Genomic DNA, 10,388 nt, shown 5'->3' with positions numbered 1-10,388 from the left:
GTCATTTTATATAAATATCACTCCATGGATGCAATAATTTTCACACAAAATCATCCCTTAGTACCATATTTTCTCTAATTCAACTCCACTTTCCTTCAAGTTTTTATGTTTTAACCATGTCTGCATACATTTAGAAGCGAAATGCCGATGTAATATTTTCCGCCATTGCGGCTCCGATACAGATTCGACTCTGGAACACAAATATGTTTGAACGTCTTAATCGGACGTTGTACAATTGGTTAGAGGGAGAAATGGTGAAAGGATTAGAATAATACAATGGCTTGTGTTCACGTTCAATCAAAATGGAGAAGTGCGTGAATGAGTGGATATTAAGATCGACAAAGACGTTCGTAGGATGATGCATTACATGTTCAAAATTGTTTTGATGGTTATAATCGCATAGTTCTTGTATTCTAGTTGTTTTAATTGTCTGTGTTATTGTTTATGTAATGGTATTTTCGTCACATGCGTCTATAATGAAATTAATTTAGTTTTTCATATATTGCAACAGAGGTACATGTGAATTTATCTGGTTGTGCTCGTTCCAACACTAGGACGGTTATTATGATTGTGACCTGACTGACGGCATGAACTACATAATCTAGCCATTTTGTTCGTCGTATCCATTTCGGTTTGAATCCAGGTGCTGTTTGGGCGACGTTTTTTCTTCCTTCGCATAACTTCGTTGTGCCAGACGATGTCCCCTTGATATTCTGGTCAGTAATCCTCTTTTGCCACTACGGAAAAACTAATTTTATAAACATTTGATATGCTGGTGACTTTGTAAACCTCAGATAGAAAGTAAGATGGATCCCTTCGAACCTTTGAGCATGTTGCAATTGTAACACCCAGAATATTGTTAGATTAATTTAAATATTATTTTAATATGATTATTTGAAGGTAAAATGAATTATTAAATAATATTGGGAATTATTATTATTATTATAGATGTTATTTATTTTAATAATAATTAAATAAATTAAATAAATGGAATATGAAGAGTGGAAGGGTAAAAGTGGAAATGGATAAAAGGGGCCAAGGTGAGAACTCAGAGTGTTTTTCACGTATTTTTGCCTCAGAGTCAGAGAAAGGGAGAAACGCTGAAGAGAAAGAGAAGGAAGAGGAAAAGGCCAAAGATTGCTCAGAACTTCCTTCAATCCAAAGAGGTAAGGGGTCTGAACCTTATTAAACGATAATATGCGAGCAAATTCATGATATATGTTGGATTGTTGATGGATTTTGGGGATTTTAGGGAGATTGGGAAAGTTTGGGGTTTTGATGGAAATTCTCCGATCTGTGAGTTTTGTTGAGTTATATGCTTAGAAGCCCGCGCGTCCACTGTTTCCGCACTTAAAATCTTATTTATACACATAACAGCCAAATGACGTTCGCCATTATGCCTTTGGCGTTCGCCATTTGGGCTTTTTTCCAGAATAAGAGCGTTTAACGCTAATGGCGTTCGCCATTAGCCTAATGGCGTTCGCCATATCAGTTTGACGGACAGTTTTTCCAGAATAAGAGCGTTTAACGCTAATGGCGTTCGCCATTAGCCTAATGGCGTTCGCCATATCAGTTTGACGGACAGCTTTCGCGTTTTAAACTCCCAGATGTGATATCGTTGTAATGTTGTTGTTGTTTTGTTGAGTTGTATGTCATGCTATTAATGATGATGATAACATGACTATATGATGTTGTTGTTGCTATGTTGATTATGATGTATGTTTGGTGTGCATGCATTCATGAAAGGCCGATGCCTAGTGATGAACGGACTGAGTTCCAATGATGTTGTTGACTCCGGGCTTGTGGAGAGGCTTGGTTCCTTGCGGGGAACTCGGATTCTATGGTGATGAATCTGGGAGTGGTGATCCTGTAGTTGGTCACAAAATGGGTATACCGAGTCGTGTTGAGTCATGCATGGGTGTGTGCATTGCATTTGATATGTTGTTTTGTTGATGTTCATGAGTATGTTGATTATGATGATTATGATGAGCTGTGTTGGCATATGTGAAATATATTTATGTTTATATTTCTGTCGTTATATTATTATTTAATAATGTAATTCTCACCCCTTCTGCATGTGTTTATGTTCATCTATGATGAGCAATGTGCAGATAAAGAGGAGTAGCTATTGTTGAGGTTTGAAGAATAAGTGTAGAATTATTCTACGGAGTCGAGTCAAATGCTCTGGTCATGTGACACCGGGGTTATGGGATTCGATAGATAATTGGTTATTATTTACGTTGTTTATGATGACTAATATGTTGAGATGCTTTGTTGAGATAATGTTGAAACATTATTATGAATTGTTATATGATGAATGATAATATTTGTGTTGTTGTCCGCTGCAAAGTTTTAATAAAATAAATAATATGTTTTATGTTGTGATGCGATAAGTGTTATGTTGTAAGAAATGTAAACTCTTCTACATGTTGTACTCTGATAATTTATTTAAATATGTCGTTTGGGTAGAAGGGTGTTACATTAGTGGTATCAGAGCATGGTCAGTCCAGTCGAGTCATAATGTGATGTTTTCCCTGTTGGTCGATTAGTGTAAATGACACTGTCGATATTTAACGGTGGTGGTCGTGTTGTGCAGAGTATGGCTGGAGAAAATGACCGTGCGATTGCTGAGGCTTTGGCTGCTATGGCGCAGGCTATGCAGGCGCAGCAGAATCCGCCGGTCGACGAGTTTAAGAATTTGGGAAGGTTTCTGAAGAATAACCCTCCTACATTCAAAGGGCGCTATGATCCAGATGGTGCTCAGATTTGGCTGAGGGAAATTGAGAAGATTTTCCGGGTGATGACGTGTACTGAAGCACAGAAGGTGCAGTTTGGTACGCATATGTTATCTGAAGAGGCTGAAAACTGGTGGGATAGCACTCGCCAGAGAATTGAAGTACCAGGTGCTGAGATGACTTGGGAAAGGTTCAAGACGGTCTTTCTGGAGAAATATTTTCCTGCTGATGTGCGATGTAAGAAGGAGATGGAATTTCTAGAACTGAAGCAGGGTAACATGTCTGTTGCTGATTACGCTTCGAAGTTTGAGGAGCTGGTGCAGTATTGTCCTCATTATAATGATGCTGATGCTGAGGAATCCAAGTGTGTCAAGTTTGAGAACGGGTTGCGTCCCGAGATCAAACAAGGCATTGGTTACCAGGAGATTCGTAGGTTTCCTACACTGGTTAATAAGTGCAGGATATTTGATGAAGATAGCAAGGCTAGGACTGCTCATTACAAGAGTCTTAGTGAGAAGAAGAATAAGGATCGTGGTAGTCCTTATGCTTCTCCGAATGGTAAAGGTAAGCAGAAAGTAGTAGGTGAGAAGAAGCCAAGTGGGGGAGGATCTCCCATAGCTGGTAAATGTTTCAAGTGTGGCGAGCCAGGCCACCGTGCTGATAGCTGTACCAAGAAAGTGCTGAGATGTTTCCGATGCGGTCAGGCTGGTCATAGAGTTACTGAATGTAAGGATGCTGGTCCGACATGTTTTAATTGTGGCGAGAAAGGCCATATCAGTTCGCAGTGCTCGAAACCGAAGAAGGCGGCTACTGCAGCTCATACTACTGGTAGGGTGTTTGCCCTGAGTGGGGCTGAAGCTCCTAAAGAAGATAATCTGATTAAAGGTACTTGCTTGATTAATAATGTTGAATTGCTTGCTATTGTTGACACTGGTGCTACTCATTCGTTTATTTCGTATGAGTGTGCGACCAGGATTGGTGTGATTATGTCGTCCCTAGGCGGAAGTATGGTGATAGATACTCCTGCTAATGGTTCTGTGAAGACTTCTGTTGTCTGTCGAGGTTGTCGTTTGACGATCTTTGAGAGAGAGTTCGTGATTGATTTGGTGTGCTTACCCTTGCACCGAATTGATATTATTCTGGGAATGAATTGGCTAGAATTCTATGGCGTGTTTATCAACTGCTATAGGAAGACGGTGCGGTTTTCTGAAGTTGGTGAGAATGATGAGGCAAGATTTCTATCTGCTAGGCAGGTGGGGGATTTTGTGAAAGATGAAGCTCAGATATTCGCTTTATTTGCGTCTCTGCAAGCGGATAAGAAAGTGGTGAGTGTAGATTTGCCTGTTGTCTGTGAATTTCAGGATGTGTTTCCGGAGGATGTAAGTGATTTACCTCCAGAACGTGAAGTCGAATTTGCCATTGACTTAGTACCAGGTACGAGTCCAGTGTCGATGTCTCCTTATAGAATGTCGGCAACTGAATTAGTTGAATTGAAGAAGCAACTTGAAGAATTACTTGAGAAGAAGTTTGTGCGTCCAAGTGTTTCTCCTTGGGGTGCACCAGTATTGTTAGTGAAGAAGAAAGAAGGTACGATGAGGTTGTGTGTCGATTATCGGCAGTTGAATAAGGTGACTATCAAGAATCGGTATCCATTGCCGAGGATTGATGATTTGATGGACCAGTTGGTTGGAGCTCATGTTTTCAGTAAGATTGATTTGCGGTCGGGTTATCATCAGATCCGAGTGAAGTCAGATGATATTGCGAAGACTGCTTTCCGTACGAGGTATGGTCATTATGAATACACTGTGATGCCGTTCGGTGTGTCTAATGCTCCAGTGTTGATCTTGCCTAATCCTGGTGAGTCCTTTGTTGTTTATTGTGATGCTTCTTTGATGGGTCTTGGTGGTGTTTTGATGCAGAATGGTAAAGTTGTAGCTTATGCTTCTAGACAGTTGAAAGTTCATGAGAGGAATTATCCTACGCATGATCTAGAACTTGCAGCTGTTGTATTTGTGTTGAAAATGTGGAGGCATTATCTGTATGGTTCCAGATTCGAAGTGTTCAGTGATCACAAGAGTCTGAAGTATCTGTTTGATCAGAAAGAGTTAAATATGAGGCAGAGAAGGTGGTTAGAATTACTGAAGGATTTTGACTTTGAATTGAGTTATCATCCCGGTAAGGCTAATGTAGTTGCAGATGCGCTGAGTAGAAAGTCTCTACATATGTCTATGATGATGGTTCGGGAGCTTGAGTTAATTGAACAGTTCCGTGATCTGAGTTTGGGTTGTGAAGTTTCCGCTGATAGTGTAAAGTTGGGTATGCTGAAGTTGACTAGTGAAATTCTGGAAGATATTCGGAATGGTCAGCAAGTTGATGTCGCTCTAGTTGATCATATTACTATGGTTAACCAGGGTAATGGTGGTAATTTTGAGATTGATGAGAATGGCATCCTGCGATTTAAAGGTAGAGTTTGTGTTCCTGAGGTGTCTGAATTGAAAAAGAGTATTCTTGAAGAGGGCCATAGGAGTGGATTGAGTATCCATCCAGGTGCAACTAAAATGTATCAAGATTTGAAGAAGTTGTTTTGGTGGGCTGGTATGAAAAGAGATGTTGCTAAGTTTGTGTATGCCTGTTTGACTTGTCAGAAGTCAAAGATTGAACATCAGAAACCGGCAGGTATGATGCAACCTTTGAAGATTCCTGAATGGAAGTGGGATAGCATTTCCATGGATTTTGTGACGGGATTGCCGAGGACGGTGAAAGGTAATGATTCTATTTGGGTGATTGTGGATCGATTGACTAAGTCGGCGCATTTCTTGCCGATGAAGATTAATCACTCTTTAGAGAAGTTGGCAGAGTTGTATATTGAGGAGATAGTGAGGCTGCATGGTATTCCATCCAGTATTGTGTCTGATAGAGATCCCAGATTTACTTCTAGATTTTGGGAAAGTTTGCAGAAAGCGTTGGGGACTAAGTTGAGGTTGAGTTCAGCTTATCATCCTCAGACTGATGGTCAGACTGAAAGAACTATCCAATCCTTGGAGGATTTGTTGAGAGCTTGTGTGTTGGAGCAGAGTGGTTCTTGGGATAGTTATTTGCCGTTGGTGGAGTTTACTTATAATAATAGTTTTCATGCTAGTATCGGTATGGCTCCATATGAAGCATTGTATGGTAGGAGGTGTAGAACTCCATTGTGTTGGTATGAATCAGGTGAGAGTGTTGTACTCGGACCTGAGATTGTGCAGCAGACGACTGAAAGGGTTAAGATGATTCAGGAGAAAATGAAGATTTCTCAGAGTCGTCAGAAGAGTTATCATGATAAGAGGAGGAAGGCACTTGAGTTCCAAGAGGGGGATCATGTGTTCTTGAGAGTTACTCCGACGACAGGTGTGGGTAGAGCTTTAAAGTCTAAAAAGCTTACTCCGAGGTTTGTGGGTCCGTATCAGGTTTTGAAGAGGGTTGGGGAAGTGGCGTATCGGATAGCTTTACCGCCATCGCTTTCTAATCTGCATGATGTGTTTCATGTATCTCAGTTGAGAAAATATATTGCGGATCCTTCGCATGTTGTTCAGTTGGATGATATCCAGGTGAGGGATAATTTGACCGTTGAGGTGTTGCCAATTCGGATAGATGACCGAGAAGAGAAGACCCTGAGAGGTAAGAAGATTGCTCTAGTGAAAGTTGTTTGGGGAGGTCCAGCTGGTGAGAGCTTGACTTGGGAGCGTGAAGATCAGATGAAGGAGTCGTATCCGGCTCTATTTGCTTGAGGTATGTTTTCGAGGACGAAAACTTCTAAAGTGGGGGAGAGTTGTAACACCCAGAATATTGTTAGATTAATTTAAATATTATTTTAATATGATTATTTGAAGGTAAAATGAATTATTAAATAATATTGGGAATTATTATTATTATTATAGATGTTATTTATTTTAATAATAATTAAATAAATAAAATAAATGGAATATGAAGAGTGGAAGGGTAAAAGTGGAAATGGATAAAAGGGGCCAAGGTGAGAACTCAGAGTGTTTTTCACGTATTTTTGCCTCAGAGTCAGAGAAAGGGAGAAACGCTGAAGAGAAAGAGAAGGAAGAGGAAAAGGCCAAAGATTGCTCAGAACTTCCTTCAATCCAAAGAGGTAGGGGTCTGAACCTTATTAAACGATAATATGCGAGCAAATTCATGATATATGTTGGATTGTTGATGGATTTTGGGGATTTTAGGGAGATTGGGAAAGTTTGGGGTTTTGATGGAAATTCTCCGATCTGTGAGTTTTGTTGAGTTATATGCTTAGAAGCCCGTGCGTCCACTGTTTCCGCACTTAAAATCTTATTTATACACATAACAGCCAAATGACGTTCGCCATTATGCCTTTGGCGTTCGCCATTTGGGCTTTTTTCCAGAATAAGAGCGTTTAACGCTAATGGCGTTCGCCATTAGCCTAATGGCGTTCGCCATATCAGTTTGACGGACAGTTTTTCCAGAATAAGAGCGTTTAACGCTAATGGCGTTCGCCATTAGCCTAATGGCGTTCGCCATATCAGTTTGACGGACAGCTTTCGCGTTTTAAACTCCCAGATGTGATATCGTTGTAATGTTGTTGTTGTTTTGTTGAGTTGTATGTCATGCTATTAATGATGATGATAACATGACTATATGATGTTGTTGTTGCTATGTTGATTATGATGCATGTTTGGTGTGCATGCATTCATGAAAGGCCGATGCCTAGTGATGAACGGACTGAGTTCCAATGATGTTGTTGACTCCGGGCTTGTGGAGAGGCTTGGTTCCTTGCGGGGAACTCGGATTCTATGGTGATGAATCTGGGAGTGGTGATCCTGTAGTTGGTCACAAAATGGGTATACCGAGTCGTGTTGAGTCATGCATGGGTGTGTGCATTGCATTTGATATGTTGTTTTGTTGATGTTCATGAGTATGTTGATTATGATGATTATGATGAGCTGTGTTGGCATATGTGAAATATATTTATGTTTATATTTCTGTCGTTATATTATTATTTAATAATGTAATTCTCACCCCTTCTGCATGTGTTTATGTTCATCTATGATGAGCAATGTGCAGATAAAGAGGAGTAGCTATTGTTGAGGTTTGAAGAATAAGTGTAGAATTATTCTACGGAGTCGAGTCAAATGCTCTGGTCATGTGACACCGGGGTTATGGGATTCGATAGATAATTGGTTATTATTTACGTTGTTTATGATGACTAATATGTTGAGATGCTTTGTTGAGATAATGTTGAAACATTATTATGAATTGTTATATGATGAATGATAATATTTGTGTTGTTGTCCGCTGCAAAGTTTTAATAAAATAAATAATATGTTTTATGTTGTGATGCGATAAGTGTTATGTTGTAAGAAATGTAAACTCTTCTACATGTTGTACTCTGATAATTTATTTAAATATGTCGTTTGGGTAGAAGGGTGTTACAGCAATGACATGGGAGCAGGGCGTACGAAAGTATTGGAACTTTCCGCAGTCGCACCAACCTCTATCTACTTCGACTCTGTACTGTCCCATCGGCATGCCCTCATTGTGATCCATGGACTCGGCAACACTATACCAACCTTTAGTGTGGTCAAACACCGTGACTACATGTGACTACAATGGGATCAACCTTTAGTGTACAGGCTTCAGTCTAGTTTTGGTAAGTCTCAATCCTATGGTGATGGATCGAATGCGAGTAGCTAATTCCTATTATGGGGGATTAGCGAAGTGTTACCTATGCTGATGGTAATGAGTTTTTGTGAGCCTTGATCCCATTGTGATGGATCGGCTGCAAGTAGATAATTCCTATTATGGGGGAATAGTGAAGTGTTACCTATGGTGATGGTAGTGATTTTGGTATCCTCTGGTTCCAAGAGGGAATCAATCCTATGGTGGGGATCATGGAGTGAGATGAACATGAGTGTTCATATTTCGTACCACATGCATGTCGAGTCGGGGTTGAGTACATTGGATAAGTATTGCATTTGTATTGGTTATTGTTGATGTGTTGTTGGATGAGATGTTGTTGTATATGACGTTAACAATAATTGAGATGCGGTTTTGCATGATGTTGATGATAACGGAGATGTTGTCGTGTATGATGTTGATTATGATTTAGGTGTGAGAATGTGACATATTATTGTGCATGATTGTGTAGATGTTGTACTCTATTCTTCATTATATACCGTTTATTATTGAAATGAATTTGCACCCCTTTTGTTTGAATGTTGCATTTACATGGGCATCATGCAAATACTCAAGAGTAGCATTGCTGAAGTAAGTGGAAGGTAGATCTTGGAGTGGCTTCTAATAGTTTGTCGTTTTCTTTAGTAGGGTCTTGCTCTGACCACGTAACATCGGGTTGGGAACGTTTTCTTTCATTTCTTATGTCATGTTTATGTTGAAGTATTATAACTAATGTGGTTGTTGAGCTGATTTATTTAAACTCTTTATTTGTTATGGAAGTTGAAGTTGAGACTAAAAGGTATGAGGGCAATATCATTTTTAATCGCTTTAATTATGATTCCACTGCAATGATACCCAAAGTGAAGGTGAGCATGCAATGACAAGTGTTTATGTGAAATTTATAACTTGTGTTACCAAGCATGATATGTTTGATGTGAGTGACACCCTTTGTGGTTGCAATTTTATTAAATTATGCATTAAAATTGTTTTCGGGGTTTAGGGTGTTACAAAGCACTTGTCATGTTTAAAATTTATGTGAATGAAATTGAAAATCAATAAGAAGATTAAGATACTTCGTAGTGATATGGGAAATGAGTATGATTCTAGTTTATTTAATGAATTTTATAAACAACATGAAACAAACTTATCTTACTTTAGAAGTTGGGGTTGTCTGGCTTATTTCCCAAGTCTAAAAATAAGATATCTCCTTATGAGATATTAAAGAAAAGACAAGCAAAATTGTCTTACTTTAGAACTTGGGGTTGTCTGGCTTATTTCAGAGTCACATATCCGAAGAGGGTTAAACTCACTAGTAGAGCATATGAATGTGTATTCACTTGGTATGCAACAAATATTAAGGCCTATAGGTGTTATGACCTAAATGCTAAAGTTATCATAAAATTAATTGATATGGAATTCTACAAAGACAAATTTGCTTTCAAATAGAGAAATAGTGGGGGCACTAAATCAAAACCTATTCATGTGATAAGAAGTACCGAAAGCAACGACAAAGTAGAGACAAAACTTCGACGAAGTAAACAAGTAAGAGTTGCTAAAGACTATGGGTCCGATTATGCATCCTATACAGTAGAAGAAGATCCAACAAATCTTAAAGAAGTCTTGTCATCTTTGGATGCATATTTGTTTCAAGAAGCTATTAACGATGAGATGGATTCTCTAGAATCTAGCAGGACCTGACACTTAGTAGACTTGTGTCTTGGTTGCAAACCAATCGGCTGTAAATGGGTTTTGAAAAATAAACTAAAACCTGATAAAATCATTGATAACTACAAGGCTCTCCTTGTAGCCAAAGGTTTTAGGCAAAGAGAAAATATAGATGTCCTTGATAATTTTTCTCCAGTCACTAGAATTACATCCATTAGGGTATTGATTTCAATTGTTGTTATTTATAACTTAATAGTACACCAAATGGATGTAAAAAAACTTTTTTAAACGGTGACT

Source organism: Lathyrus oleraceus, chromosome 2, assembly GCF_024323335.1.
Source record: "Lathyrus oleraceus cultivar Zhongwan6 chromosome 2, CAAS_Psat_ZW6_1.0, whole genome shotgun sequence".
Classification (NCBI taxonomy): Eukaryota; Viridiplantae; Streptophyta; class Magnoliopsida; order Fabales; family Fabaceae; genus Lathyrus; species Lathyrus oleraceus.
Note: the sequence above shows the minus strand (reverse complement) of the source record.